This window comes from Microtus oregoni, unplaced genomic scaffold (assembly GCF_018167655.1).
Source record: "Microtus oregoni isolate MIOR12 unplaced genomic scaffold, Mior012 000029F_ref0000214, whole genome shotgun sequence".
NCBI lineage: Eukaryota > Metazoa > Chordata > Mammalia > Rodentia > Cricetidae > Microtus > Microtus oregoni.
Window position 1 is genome coordinate 4068204 of NW_024543088.1, and position 15267 is coordinate 4083470.

The 15267-nt window shown below is 42.8% G+C and overlaps 1 protein-coding gene and 1 non-coding gene across 2 annotated transcripts in view; both read left to right on the forward strand.

The window, feature by feature from the left end:
- Cyth3 (cytohesin 3) overlaps positions 1-15267 on the forward strand; it is a 106230-nt gene that overhangs the window by 63951 nt on the left and 27012 nt on the right. The window lies entirely within an intron of this gene.
- LOC121465196 lies at positions 5384-5490 on the forward strand. The gene has a single exon (XR_005976627.1). It is a non-coding gene; the product is annotated as a U6 spliceosomal RNA (small nuclear RNA).

Genomic DNA, 15267 nt, shown 5'->3' on the forward strand with positions numbered 1-15267 from the left:
GATGTAGTGGAGGAAGGCTGTTACCTCAAGGCTGCCAGGAAGTAAAGAAACTCCCAATGACCTACTTACCCAGTCAGGCCCCACGCCCCAAAGGATTCACCACTTCTCAATAAGGCCATCAGATTATGAATGTGTGAGTGGATTACCCCATGGGTGAGGTCAGAGCCTCCGTGCTCTAGTCCGTCTCAAAAGCTCCAGCTCTGGATAGCGCTGCATTGGCATCAAGTCCTCAGCACAGGAGCCCATTCGCGAAATCATTCCAGATCTAAAGCATAACATTGCTTTCAAGCGTCCGTGAATTTGGATTGCCATGTTCCCAGTACATCTTAGCAATTCTAGTATTACATTTTAATAATTCTCAGGTTTCTGTATTTAGTGGAATCATTCCACAAGCTCTTTAAAATTCAGAATCTTTGGAATCATTCCTAGAGGTTCTGATTTGAAAGGTCTGGGAACTGTGTTTCAGACATGTACTTCTGAATGTGTATGTGCACATGTGTAGGGGTGCATGGAGACCAGAGGTCTGTGTCAGGCGTGTTTAGGGGTAGAAACTCTCACTGCACCTGGAGTTTTCTTTGTTGTTCAGGCGAAATGGCTGGCAATTGCTCAGGGATCCTCCTGTCTCCACCTCCTGGCCTTGGGATTACAAGTGTGCACAGCTGTACCTGTTTTTTTTTTTTTTTCGAGACAGGGTTTCTCTGTGGCTTTGGAGCCTGTCCTGGAACTAGCTCTGTAGACCAGGCTGGTCTCGAACTCACAGAGATCCGCCTGCCTCTGCCTCCCGAGTGCTGGGATTAAAGGCGTGCGGGAACCCAGACTCCAGTCATCATACCTGTGTAGTAAGCACTTACTGAGCGTTTTCTGACCCCAGACATTTGCTTCTGAGTGGTTCTGGTGGAGGTTCACAGATCACATGGGAAACCTACTGCCGAAATTCAGTCAGAGCAGAGACTCCAAGGAAACATTTTGTTGCAGATGTTAGAGAGCTGGCTGAGTTCTTGTTTCTTCTGTTTAGTTTGCTGGATAGAGCCAGGGAGTAAACTGCCCTCTCCCACTCCCTTCAGTAGCACACAGTGGTTCTTCTGTTCCTCAGTGGTGGTTGACTGCAGCACCAAACAGGAAAGCAACAATTGAGGGTTGGCATACATACCAGTTGTCAAGAGGATGTTTATGTGGAGTCCAAAAGGCTAATTTGGGGACATTGCAATGTCAGTTTTTTTAAAAAAATATGCAACACTGTGTCTAAAAACAAGGCAATCATTTTAAAAAGAATTGTAATTATTGCTCTGATTATTACTTTTTGCTGTTTTTAATCTATACAATGTGCAGATTTGTTTATTATTATTTTAAATTTTTGAGATGATTTCTCTGTGTAACAGTCCTGGCTGTTGTGGAGATCATTTTGTAGATCAGGCTGACCTCAGACTCACAGAGATTCACCTTCCTCTGCCTCCCAAGTGCAGGGATTATAGGTGTGCCCCACCACCGCCCAGCACCAGTGTGCTAATTTTTAAATTTTTTTTTATTTTATTGATATTTATTGAGCTCTACATTTTTCTCTGCTCCCCTCCCTGCCTCTCCCCTCCCCCTTTCAATCCTCCCCCAAGGTCCCCATGCTTCCAATTTTCTCAGGAGATCTTGTCTTTTTCTACTTTCTACTTCTTATGTAGATTAGTTCTATGTAAGTCTCTTTTAGTGTTCTCACTGTTGTCTTGAGTTCTCTGGGATTGTGGTTTGTAGGCTGGCTTTCTTTGCTTTATGTTTAAAAACCACCTATGAGTGAGTACATGTGATAATTGTCTTTCTGTGTCTAGGTTACCTCACTCAAAATAATGTTTTCTAGCTCCATCCATTTTTCTGCAAAATTCAAGATGTCGTTTTTTTCTGCTGTGTAGTACTCCATTGTGTAAATGTACCACATTTTCCTTATCCATTCTTCGGTCTGGGTTACCTCACTCGAAATAATGTTTTCTAGCTCCATTCCGTTTTCCTGCAAAATTCAAGCTGTTGTTATTTTTTTTCTGCTGTGTAGTACTCCATTGTGTTTTCCTTATCCATTCTTCGATCGAGGGGCATTTAGGTTGTTTCCAGGTTCTGGCTATGACAAACAAAGCTGCTATGAACATAGTAGAGCACATGTCCTTGTGGCACGATTGAGCATCCTTTGGGTATATACCCAAATGTGGTATTGCTGGGTCTTGAGGAAGGTTGTTTCCTAGTTTTCTGAGATATCACCACACTGACATCCAAAGGGGCTGTACCAGCTTGCATTCCCACCAGCAATGCAGAAGTGTTCCCTTTTCCCCAAAACCTCTCCAGTATAAGTTGTCATCAGTGTTTTTGATCTTGGCCATTCTTACAGATGTAAGATGGAATCTCAGAGTTGTTTTGGTTTGCATTTCTCTGATGACTAAGGATGTTGAACATTTTCTTAAGTATCTTTCAGCCATTTAAATTCCTCTGTTGAGAGTTCTCTGTTTAGGTCTGTACTCCATTTTTTTTTATTGGATTATGTGATCTTTTGGTGTCCAATTTCTTGAGTTCTTTGTATAATTTTGGAGATAAAACCTCTGTCTGATGTGGGGTTAGTGAAGTTCTTTTCCCATTCTGTGGGCTGTCGTTTTGTCTTGTTGACCGTGTCCTTTGCTTTACAGAAGCTTTTCAGTTTCAGGAGGTTCCATTTATTAATTGTTTCTCTCAGTGTCTGTGCTGTTGGGGTTCTATTTAGGAAGTGGTTCCCTGTGCCAATGTGTTCAAGTGTACGGTTCAGTATGGCTGGCTTTATGTTGAGGTCTTTGATCCATTAGGATTTGAGTTTTGTGCATGGTGATAGATATGGGTCTATTTTCATTTTTCTACATGTTGATATACAGTTATGCCAGCATCACTTGTTAAATATGCTTTCTTTTTTCCATTTGATATTTTTTGCTACTTTATCAAAGAAGATGTGTGGATTAATATCTGGGTCTTCTATTTGGTTCCATTGGTCCTCCTGTTTGTTCTTATGCCAATACCAGGCTCTTTTCAGTACTGTAGCTTTAGTAGAGTTTGAAGTCATTGTGATGCCTCCAGAAGTTCTTTTATTGCATAGGATTGTTTTGGCTATCCTGGGTTTTTTGCTTTTCCAAATGAAGTTGAGTACCGTTCTTTTGAGGTCTTTGAAGAATTTTGCTGGGATTTTGCTGGGCATTGCGTTGAATCTGTAGATTGCTTTCAGGAAGACAGTGTGCTAATTTTTAAACCATTTTGTCTACTGGGAGATAAAAGTAATAACTTTGGATAAAAAAAATCTGTCCCATACCATACAAAGTCGGCTTTTTTGATAGTGGCAAGTCACTGATTAACACTCGTTCTTACTGCTGGTTCTCAGATGCTATCTTAGTACCTTTATTTTTTAGGAAAAGTTTTTCTATCAAGGATCGAAAGGAGTCAACTATTCAGGTATAGACTTTAAAATTTTTAAGAGGTATGTGTGTGATAGAGGGGAGTAGGGAGGGAGAGAGAGATACGCATATGTTCCTGTGTGCAGATGTACAGTCAGAGTAGATTCTTTACTGCATTGAGACAGAACCTCTCTTTGAACCAGAAACTTGGTCGGGCTAAGCTGGCTGGCCAGTGGGCTCTTGGAATCACCTGTCTCTACTCCTCTGGTACCAGGATTACAGGCTTGCATAGCCATACCTGGATTCTTACATGATGCTTGGGATTTCAGCCTAGGCTCTTATGTTTGCAGAGCAAGCACTCTAACCCCCTAAATCATCCCCTAGTCCCTAGATGGAGACTTTTAAGGATAATAAAGTGTGTGCTGTAATTTGGGTTGCAAATACTTGCCAAAGTCTTCTGTGGTAAAGACTTAGTTCCCATTATGGCACTTTTGAGAGATGGTGGACCTTGAAGAGATGAGGTACAGAGGGAGGCTGTAGTCATCAGACATCAGAGGTGTGCTCTTCAAGGGGATTTTTAGATTCTTGTTTTTTCCTTTCTCTTGACCATACCTGGCTATGAAGTAGTTTCTTCCTGACCTTTTGTCCCTTGTCCCAAGCCCAGAAACAACAGGCCAAACAACTGTGGACTAAAACCTCTGAAACTCCAAGCCAGAATAAACCTTTTGTAGCTGATTATCTTGGATGTTTGTCTTGGTGACAAGAATCTGGCTAACACAGCACCCAAATGCTAAGTGTACCCTAGAGTTCAAGCTGTCTTATGTCTGTATATGCTGGGTACATGCACTGTGAAGTGACCACCCACGTTAAAATAGAGAGTACTTGGCACCACCACAGAAGCTCTGCCCTGCCCTTCTCAGGCAGCACCTTCCAACCCCCAGATTAACCACTGCTCAGATTTCTATCACCATGGATTACTTTTGTCTGTTCTTGGCCTATTCTCAATGTTCCCTGTGAAAATGTGGTCTTGGGGGCTGGCGAGATTGCTCAGCAGTTAAGAGCACTTGCTTCTCTTACAGAGGATTCAAGTTTAGTGCCAGCATCCACACGGGGACTTAGAACTATGTGTATCTGACGGCCGCTTTTGACCTTTCTAGGCTCTTGCACATATATGGTACACATACACAGGCACACATATTCACACACACACACACACACACACAGAGCCCCATGTGTGTATATCTCCCTCTCTGCCTTACCTTCTCCCCAACTCTGGGGATGTGAATTCAGGGCCTCATGCTTCCATGGCAAGTACTTAACACATTGAGCTATCCCTTCCCACTGCTTTCTGTGCTTTTATTTATTTATTTATTTATTTATTTTGGATTTTTTGAGGCAGGGTTTCTCCGTAGTTTTTGGTTCCTGTCCTGGAACTAACTCTTGTAGACCAGGCTGGCCTCGAACTCACAGAGATCTGCCTGCCTCTGTCTCCCGAGTGCTGGGATTAAAGGCGTGCGCCACCACCGCCTGGCCTGTGCTTTTATTTTTAATTGTTACATACTGTGTTTGTTGTAAATGTGCCTCTTTTACATAAAACTTAGATTTATTTTTTTGTCCAGTTTTGAAACTTCAGGGTTTTAAATGTAACCTTTGATATTCGTTGTCTACGTACCAATTACACATCGCTGTGTGTCACATTCCCCAAGTGTTAGAAAATGCAGTAGCATGCTGTCTCTTGGTTTGCTGGGTTCACTCATCCTGCTATGTTCAGCTGGCAAGTCATGTGGGGGTTGAGCACGTGGTGTTTGGGGACTTGACTGAGGTGACTGTAACAGCTGGGGTGTCTGCAGCTCCTGGCTCTGTGGTTTCTTCCTTCAAGGATGTGAGCTTTGTCTTCTCCAGAGTGCGATGAGATGTGAGGCTTGGTGCAGACCTCAGCCTGCACATGTCACATCTGTCCTCTTCCTTGGTCATAGGAGTGTCTTAAGATAGTCTGGAGGGTGCTCGCTTCGGCAGCACATATACTAAAATTGGAACGATACAGAGTAGATTAGCATGGCCCCTGCGCAAGGATGACACGCAAATTCGCGAAGCGTTCCATATTTTTTTTTAAAAAAAAGATAGTCTGGAGGCACTGGTGAGAAACAGGTTCTCTTTCATGACTATAAGTTATAAGAAACTATAAGTTACTGTGGACTTGTTTTTTTCTCTCCAACAGTAGAAAACTGTATGCTATTTTTTTCCTGCTTTGATATTTTATATTTTGTGTCTCTAATGGCGTTGTGTCTCTTTTCTTGTTTTTGATTTATAATGTGGTGCTGGGGAAGGAATAAGGGCTACCACCTTGGCCCACTTGTCTGCTTATCTTTTTTTTTTTAAATATTTATTTATTTATTATGTATACAATATTCTGTCAGTGTGTATGCCTGCAGGCCAGAAGACCCCATTACAGATGGTTGTGAGCCACCATGTGGTTGCTGGGAATTGAACTCAGGACCTTTGGAAGAGCAGGCAATGCTCTTAACCTCTGAGCCATCTCTCCAGCCCCTGCTTATCTTTTTTTAATGTTGATATTTCCTCTCATTCTGACCTTTACCATCCCATTGTTGGGATTTGAAGCTTGATTCCTTTCCTGCTTTGCCCAGAAGTTTTAGTATGAAATCTAGTCAGGTCTACTGTTTATGGTTTATAACTGTCCGTACCTTGGGCGAAGCTTGTTTTTGTTCCAATCCACTGGCTGCTGTTGTCGGTTCCTAGTTCTTAGTCTGTGAGATGCTGTCTGTGTACCTGACTTTCCTTCAGAGTGGCTCGAGGGAGTCTGTGATTATTCTCTCTGGCATCGCTCAGCGCCTGTCTCAGATCTTTTCTCTCCGTGGTTGTCCTTTCAACGGTGGTGCACAGGTGGCAGATTATTCCGTTTTTCTTTGTCTTCAGTTGTTTTACTTAATTCAAAGAAGACTAAACAAGCATCCTGGAACACTAAAGAGGGACAGTGGACGCTGAGGGGACCCAAGAGGGTGTAACCAGTGTGAAAGCTGACACTTTCCTGCAGCCACTAGGATTCACATGTGAGCTTGAGGCCCTGAGTTCCTACCTGGCCCTGTGACTCACCCCATACTCTGGCTAGCTGCAGCTCTCCTCCTCGCCTTCCTGCGGTAGTCATGTGACTGGCCAAGTGACCCACTTGGATGTGAATGTTTGGACTGGTCTTATCACCTGTTGGAGGTCAAGTGGCTCTTGGTGATGAGATCCTAAGCTCAGTGCTTGTTCCTGTTGGCCCCAGCTGCCCTTTTGTTCTTGCTGTCAAATCTCCCTGCTGGTTGTTCTGAACCCAGACTTAGTGATATTTGCATCATTGGCATTTGGAATGTAGGAAATGTATTGTGAGGAATGTTCCTATTTAGTAAATCAGCAGAGACCAGTGTTCAGACTCATGCCTTGCTAGTATCATGTACGACTGGCATGTCCCTGAACTAACCAAAAAATAAGGAAAATACATCAAATGGCAACAGGAAAGTTAGCCTTACTGCATTGGTGTTTATTACTTGAAATGAAAGTAAATTTAAAAGTTGCAGTGTTTTTAGTCTGCAGCTAAGAGACAAAAACATATGGGTTAGTAATCAAGTGATCATATTTCTATTCATTGGATAATTTGTTAAGTTATCATGTTTGACTTCTTGTCCCTAAAACATAATGTTTCTGGTCACAGTTCATAAGTCTTGGATCTTGTCTTTCCTCAGGAGAGCTGTGGAGCAGAATGTTAATTCTGATGGTGTGTGTGACGCAGAGAATGTGCGTGAGTGATAGAATGTGCGTTAGGAGGTGACCTTAGCTACAGCAGCAACCCGAACCAAGAAAATCACAGCCTCTGCAGCCTGTAACTCCTCACACAATGAGACTGTGAATGTAAGTTCATTGTTAGAAAGTCCTTTCTTGTCTTTAAGATACTCTTTATTTGAAAATTAGAAAACAACCACTTTTGGGTATATGTCCAAAGGATGCTCAATTGTGCCATAAAGACATGTGCTCAACTATGTTCATAGCAGCTTTGTTTGTCAGAGTCAGAACCTGGAAACAGCCTAGATGCCCCTCGACTGAGGAATAGATAAGGAAAATGTGGTACATTTACACAGCGGAAAAGAATAACATCTTGAAATTTGCAGGCAAATGGATGGAGCTAGAAAACATCATATTGAGTGAGGTAACCCAGACACAGAAAGACAATTATCACATGTACTCACTCATAAGTGGTTTTTAAACATAAAGCAAAGTAAACCAGCCAACAAAGCACAATCCCAGAGAACCTAGACACAATGAGAACCCTAAGAGAGACATACATAGATCTAATGTACATGGGAAGTATAAAAAGACAAGATCTCCTTAGTAAATTGGGAGCATGGGGAACATGGGAGAGGTCTGGAGGGGAGGGGAGAGGAAAGAAGGGAAGCAGAGAAAAATGTAGAGCTCAATAAAATGAATAAAAAAAGAATCTCTTTATTTTTAATATCATTATAAATGTTAAATACCAGTACATCTCCTAAACTATGTACAAAAGTCCCCTATTATTCATTGATTCTGAGATATTAATATTTCTACATTTCAGTGTCTGAGAAAGGGTATAATTGATGGATTCTTGAATTTTATTAAATGTGGTAAACAAAGCAGTAATTCCACTTTCTCAACACAATGTTGTTAGTGCAAAATTTGTTAGTTGCAGGTGGGAGGTGGTTGTGCACGCCTTTAATCCCAGCACTTGGGAAGCAAAGGCAGGCAGATCTGAGTTCAGGGCCAGCCTGGTCTACAGAGTGAGTTCCAGGACAGCCAGGGCTATTACACAGAGAAACCCTATCTTGAAAAACCAAAAAAAAAAAAAAAAAAAAAAGAAAAAAAGAAAAAAAAAGGAAGAGAAAGAAAAAAAATGATTAGTTGCTTTAGGGTTTTTGTGTAGGGTGGGGGCTGTATTTCTGTGTGGGGGCATATGTACAGGAGAGAGGAGGATGCTCAGTGTCCCGTTCTACCACTCTCTGTCTTACTCACTTGAGCCATGCAGGGGGCTAGAAAGCCCTGGTAACCCACAGTCCTTGGGTTTCAGTTGTGCACAGCCACAGCAGCTTCTTATGTGGGTGCTAAAGACTTGTATTCAGTTCCGCACACTTGCATAGCAAGTGCTTTTACCCACTCAGCCATCTTCCCAACCATTGTACTATACTCTGCTTTTAAAGCAGTGCTGTTTATCTGTTTAGTGTATGGGCATTTTGCCTTTTGTATGACTATCCACCTTGTCCATGCTTGTTGCCTGCAGAGACCAGAAGATCCCCTGGAGTGACAGATGGTTGTGAGCTGCCAAGGGAACTCTGGGAATCGAACCCAGGTCCTCTGCCAGTGCTCTTAACCTCTGAATCATCTCCCCATCCCTATAATATGTCCATTCAACTTATCATAGTCTCCCATCAAATATACACCATTTCTGTACAGGAGAATAATATTTTTCTCCTTTTTTGTTTTGTTTTTGAGGCAAAGTCTCACTTGGTAGCTCTAGATGGTTCTGTCGCCTCAGCTTTCTGATGCTGAGTGTGCAGGTGTGCATTCCTGCGTCTGACCAGGTTAGAGTTTCATAGCGATGACTGTTAATTCTTCCCTGTCCTGTGCTCTTTACTTTTACAGAGCTGCTGAACCAGTACCCTGTTTGCTTTTGTTTTCAACAGCAGCAGTAAATCTTTTCGAGAGATTTGCATCAAGACTGGAAAATCTTTGCTCACACAACTGCCCTTTGAGCACTTGACAATGTTTTGTATAGATTTTCATTTGATACCCCTTGCCCACCCACCTACAGATCTGCTAAAGATTAATTATTTTTAAGTTTTGTTGTCTGAAAAAGTAGCTTGTTTCACCTTCTTTTCTGAAAGACATTTTACAATGTTTGGAATTTTGTCTAATTTTCCCTTCATATTGGTCAAAAATTTAAGTTCAGTTTTAGTTACCCATGGCTGATAGCAGACTTTACCAATCTGAGTTTTGCAGATCCTTTGAGGGAGGCAGGTACCTGAGAAAACAAAGACTGGTCCAGGACATGAATTTGTTCTGAATCTTCTCTGAAGCCTTGCCAGTGGCAGAAACACAGTCTTTCTTGCCTGCCTGCCTTCCTGTTTTCCTTTGTGAAAACATTTAGGTTAGCTATCCAGAATTTGGACCAAAATATTGAAGCTCTGCCTGTTGTCTTACAACTATCATAGACTCATGCTTTCGGTCCTGTTGCTTTCTTAGAAGTCTCTGACTCTATACAACCCCTCATTATGCAAATGAAGAACTTAGACCTGTCTCCCTGTGGTCAGAATTCTGTGGTAGAGTCAACCTGCTTCAGGGATTTTACTGCCAGACTAGTCATTATAGTTAATCAGCATTTGTTATTTTTTTTTACAAGCGCAAATATTTTGATTCATTGTAAATAAGAGAGAAGTTTAAATTCATTTGAGAAAAATGAAAATTACAAGAATTTTTATAGAAAATAACTTCAGGTATTCAAAGCTTAACGTAAGCCAACTGTGTAAAAATCAGCATTTAGAGTAGTGGGAAACAGTAACACTAGTGGGGAGAGGGACAAGAACGAGAGAGGGACTGAGGCAAGACGATGAAACATGATCTGGAGCCTTCAAAAGCATTTCTAGGAACAGGAGTTCACAGTGAGGAACAGACACAAATCTGACTAGGAATGAGACCCTGGATACAGCAGACTCAGAGTTGGAATAAATGAAAACCACAAAACTACAGCCCAAATCTCCAGATCTTCAATAGCTTAATCCAGATGTCACCACCACTCACCCTCATTCAGAAAGAAGTGTGGGAAACACTGGTCAGAGCTGTAGACTGTCACCCTGGAAAGCCAGTGTCAGGAAAACATTATTTTGTTCACATAACATACCTGTTGACATGAAAAAGTTGTGTGTCACAGGGTTTATATGAGGTGTACTTTCACATGGTCATCATATCTCAAACTTGTTGAGTGGCTCCTGAAATGATTGGCTTCACAGCCTCCTGGTGTTCCGAGATGGGGTGGTGGTACCCAGTGTTTGTCAGGCTTCCCTGTTTTGCTCCTGACCACACTGGTGGTTCTCTAAGTTACAAACACTGTGATTTCTGGGAGGATTCATCAAAGAATCCCTTGTTTTTTACCACAGCGAGAACGTGTAGGACAGACAGGATAAGCTACCAGCATGGATATGCTCCGGCAGTGTCCTCCCTGTCTCTCTGCCTTGACTGCTCTGTATCATGAGGAGGCGCTTCTCACCCACACCTCTATATTCACTGCTCTGGCCTTGGTGCAGGATATAGTAAGATGTCATAAACTGAGCAGTCTCCACCTTTTGCCTACCCCTCTCCCCTAGCCTAAACACTGGGTGAGCTCAAGGCCAATCTGGATAACTTAGCAAGACTGTCTCAAAGTAAGAAAGGGTTGGAGATGTAGCTCAGGGGCTTGGCATGTGCAAGGCCTGCCAACCCCCAACAGAAAAAGGATCAAAGCTGGACTGGGATATAGTTCTGTGGTGGGTAACTGCCTAACATGCCAAGACCTCCATACCCAACATCACAAATAAAAGGGAGGAAAGGGAGAGAAGAAAGGGAAAAGGGAATGGGGTGGAGACTGAATCCTCACAAAGACTTACATTAGGAATGTCAAGAAAGGCTTACCACAAACAGAGTACTTCTAGTCTGATGAACTGATGTTTGACAGTTTTCTAAACTGGAAAAGAAACAGTGACACTAACATCAGTTACAGCAAATAGAGGTGCACACAGATACACAGTAGGTGGAAAGGTGCGCGTGTTGTGAGCGTCACCGTTGACTGAGAAATAGTGAAGAGACTCCCAAGAAGGTCTGTGTAAAAGACCTTCGTTCAGTAGGGCGTAATGGAAACTGTGATGTTGCAGCAGACCCCCCAGCCCTCCTCCTAGGAGATGTGGGAGCCACACTCTGAGCACCAGCCGAGGTTTCATCAGACCAACTGTGCTTACAGGAAATGTACTTCACTGCGTGCGGCTGACTTCAGGTTGATGTCACACTCAGGAGAAGCAGTACTATATCAGATGACTCCCTTAGCCTCCCAGAAGGCACACCCCCACCTCTGCTGAAAACTCAACTCACAGACAGGTGATGTCAAGGCCCTCCACAGTGAAGCTGTCATCCATTTTTACAGCCAGGAAAGAAAGCACAGAGGGAGCCTTTGCTTCATGTTGCTTCTGTTATGGAGATACTCCTTCTGTTATGGAGATACTCCTTCTGTTGAGCACTTCTTATAGTTGGTAAACACCATGATGGATGGAAACCATTGTCTTTTTTTTTTCTTTTTTTCCTTTTTGGTTTTTTGAGACAGGGTTTTTCTGTGGAACCCTGGCTGTCCTTGAATTCCTTCTGTAGCTAGTTTGGCATTGAACGCACAGAGATCTGCCTGCCTCTGCCTCTACAGTCTTGGCAGTAAAGGTGTGTACTCCCAGGCTATGCCTTTTTTTTTTATTGTAAGTTGGAGGAAATAGTTTTCATTATGACATCTTTGTCAAGAGTGTCACCTAAGCCAAGAGAGTCAAAGTGACAGCGTGTACAAGATGTCAGAATGTGAGTCCAAGCCCTATATTAAAGATTGTGTGTTACTGGGGAAGGATAGTTAGCCTCCCCTGAGCATTGCCTGCGTTTCACTCTACATGTGAAATGGCTGTGAGTCCGCAGATCCTGTGGCTGTAGGGAGATTCTGCTGGTGATGTTGATGGGGCCTTCTCTGGCATCACGGCAAGGTGGAGAAGTGACAGAAGCAGTGCAGAGATTGGTCCAGGAATAGTCTACCATGTTCTGTTATCCTGTGCGTTAACATGTGCACTGAGTTAACACTACTCCAACCCTGTTAGTCAGTGCAGAAGAGTGCTCTGCTATTTCCCAGGCCTGTTTCTGCCAAATCCTTCAAAAGATGTTATAGAAGAGATGATACTAACCATTTAAGGCCAAGTGGTTTTTTTGGGAGTAGGAGGGATCTTTTTTTAATCATGAGAAATTTTAATTTTTTTCTTTTCCTTCCTTTTCTTCTCCCCCCCCCCCCACAGGGTCTCACCATGTAGCCTTGGCTAGCATGGAACTTGATATGAAAACCAGGCTGGTATTGAACTTACAAAGATCCACTTGCTATTGCCTCCTAAGTGCTAGGAGTAAAAACTTGCCCTGCCACACCTATGGTTATAGAGGACTGCAATAAAGTCGTCCCACTCTAGCTGAGAATTGAGTATAATAAAGGGTTCTTTAGGGGTAGACTCAAGGATCAACAGTCCTCTGCACGAGTGGGGAACAGGAACGGAATCCAGCAGCTGAGAGAGACCACACATTTCTACATGTTTTTATAGTACCCCAAGACCATGCCCAAAGTGGTCCAGCATCTCGAAGGCCATTGACAGGAGTTCCCACAGCATATGGTGATATTTTGTTTGTGTTTTAACAAATAAAGTTTGCCTGAAGATCAGAATGCAGTTAAGCCACTAGAGGCCAGGCAGTGGTAGTGCACACCTTTAATCTCAGGACTCAGGAGGCAGGGGCAGAGGGATCTCCCTTAGTTCAAGGCCACACTGGGCTACATAAAATTGATCCAGTCTAAAAGAGAAACAGAGCCCACACAAGGGTGATCCCAGCACTTAGGAGTCACATCCCCTTAATCCCAGCACTAGGGAGGTGGAGACAGGAGTGATATGGCTGGGCGGAGAGAGGAATATAAGGCGGGAGGAGACAAGAGCTCAGTGAGTCCGAGGCAGCAGTCTGAAGCAGGCAGTCTGAGGACAGGATCGCCCCTGTGGTCTGTGCACTGATAAAAGTAAGAACTCTAGTGGCTGCCGCAATTCTTCTCTGATCCTTCAGCTTTCACCCCGATAGCTGACTCCGAGTTTTTATTAAGAACAATTAGAATTCATGCTACGACACCCAGCCTAGAAACGTCAAACTTAGAATGTAGAACTGATAACCAACCAAATAGATTCAATAGTTTTTAGTTTGCTCAGTTCTTTTTTTTCCTGAAATCTTTCAGAGCAAAATTTAGATATAATAGCCTTGTACCCCAAAATACTTGAGTATGAATCTCTAGAAAATGAAGATATTTCCTAGGTAACTATAACACTATCATCAGACCTGACACAAGTTACCTTTTTAAAATCACATTTCGTGTGTGTGCATGCATGTGCATGCCACACTATGGTGTGTGTGTGGAGGTCAGAGGACAACTTGCAAGAGTCAGTTCTCTCCTTCCACCTTGTGGGTCCTGGGGATCAAACTCATGCTGGCCATTTCGGCAGCTCCTCTCTTTTTTTAGACAGGCAGGTTTTGGTTGGAATTCCTGGTAACGTGAATGAGCAACCCTTCATTGTTTAGTTCCTCATTACCTTTAAAGGATAAGACAGGCATTGTAGGAAGAGAAAAACTCAGGCAGTCCATGGCATGTTTCCAATTGAAGGAACATTGGAATCATCAGAAGGAAATAATCCCGGTGTTTCCGTTCATCTTTATTTACTCTTGGCAGCCCTCTGGTCCTCCAGTGGGAGGAGGAAGACTTGGTAGAAGTTTTTAGAAAAACTGTCTTGCAGAAGGTTGAGGCCTACAGCTCTCTTTCCAGACCCCTGTTTTGTACATGCATATTGCAGAAGTCTGCAGAAGAAAGGTTTACTTAGAGTTAATTTCAGGAGGCTGATCTGTTTGGTGGACAGACTGGAGTACATTTTCTCTGATATCAGGCTGACACCACTCTGGAAGCTGGCTATTTTGAGAAATATTCTTTTTGTTAGAGTAGATGTTTGTGGTAAGAGTAATAACTTTGAAGAGACAAAAAGTGTATGCTTGCTTATGCTTCATCTTTCTGGGTGTTGGGCATTGCTGGTTTTCTCCAATATGAATTCTTGACTTCCTTTATATTTTATCTTTGAATGCTGTATGTGTCAGGCATGTCTTCTGCTTTTGCTGATTAGTGTGAACTGGGACCTGAGACAGGTTTGGCCAGTGAGAGTTAAGGAGATGTCCTATAGGACCTTCTGGGAGGAAGCTTGAGGATCCTGGGGTGAGAAGGCATGTAGCCTTAGCTCTATGGGGTAGAAGCCAGTTTTGTGATGAAGCTGGCACTCTGTAAAGCAGAAGGACTCTGTAAAGCAGAAGACGGTGGTTTTAGGGACCCGTGGAGCTCCTAGTCTGACCCAGTGCATACTGCACAGCTTGTAAATCTGAGTTGTTTGTGCTTGATGTTGAACATCTGGATGTGTGTGTTCATGTTGTTTACTGGATACACATGGTTTTCTGGGGCATTATTTCTTTTAAAAAGATTTTATTTGTGTGTGTGTTCATCTGTCCAATGATTCTAGAAGGGGCATATAACCTATTGTATTCAGAGTCATGGAGACTTGTGAACTGCCTGTTGTGGGTACTGGGTTCATCAAACTCTGAGCCTCTTGATGGAGCAGCAAGTGCTCTTAACTACGGAGCCATCTTTCCAGCCCCATTATGTCTTCAGTATCTCTTCTCTAGGGAAAAATCATTTAATCTCTCTTGGCTGCAGTTATAAAATAGAGATAATAATGGCTGTCTTCATGGTGTCTGAGGGGTTCAGTTGTTTCACAGCCCTGTCTAGTAGCTCTCTCCTTCGTAATACCGTGGCTTAGAAGATTGCCCGAGAACATTGCTAAGGTGTCATTCAGTTTCGGTTTAGAGCTAGTAGAGGAAGAAGGAAATTAGTAATACTACGTCTTCTCTGCTTTTCACCTTTCTTCCATGCTTTCTTCCCTCCCTAGAGGCCATGCTCTTTATGGACACTGCATTTATTGTTCTGGTTATTTTATGACGTGTTTAAATGCCTTTGATGTTAGGGTTTTTTTCTTTT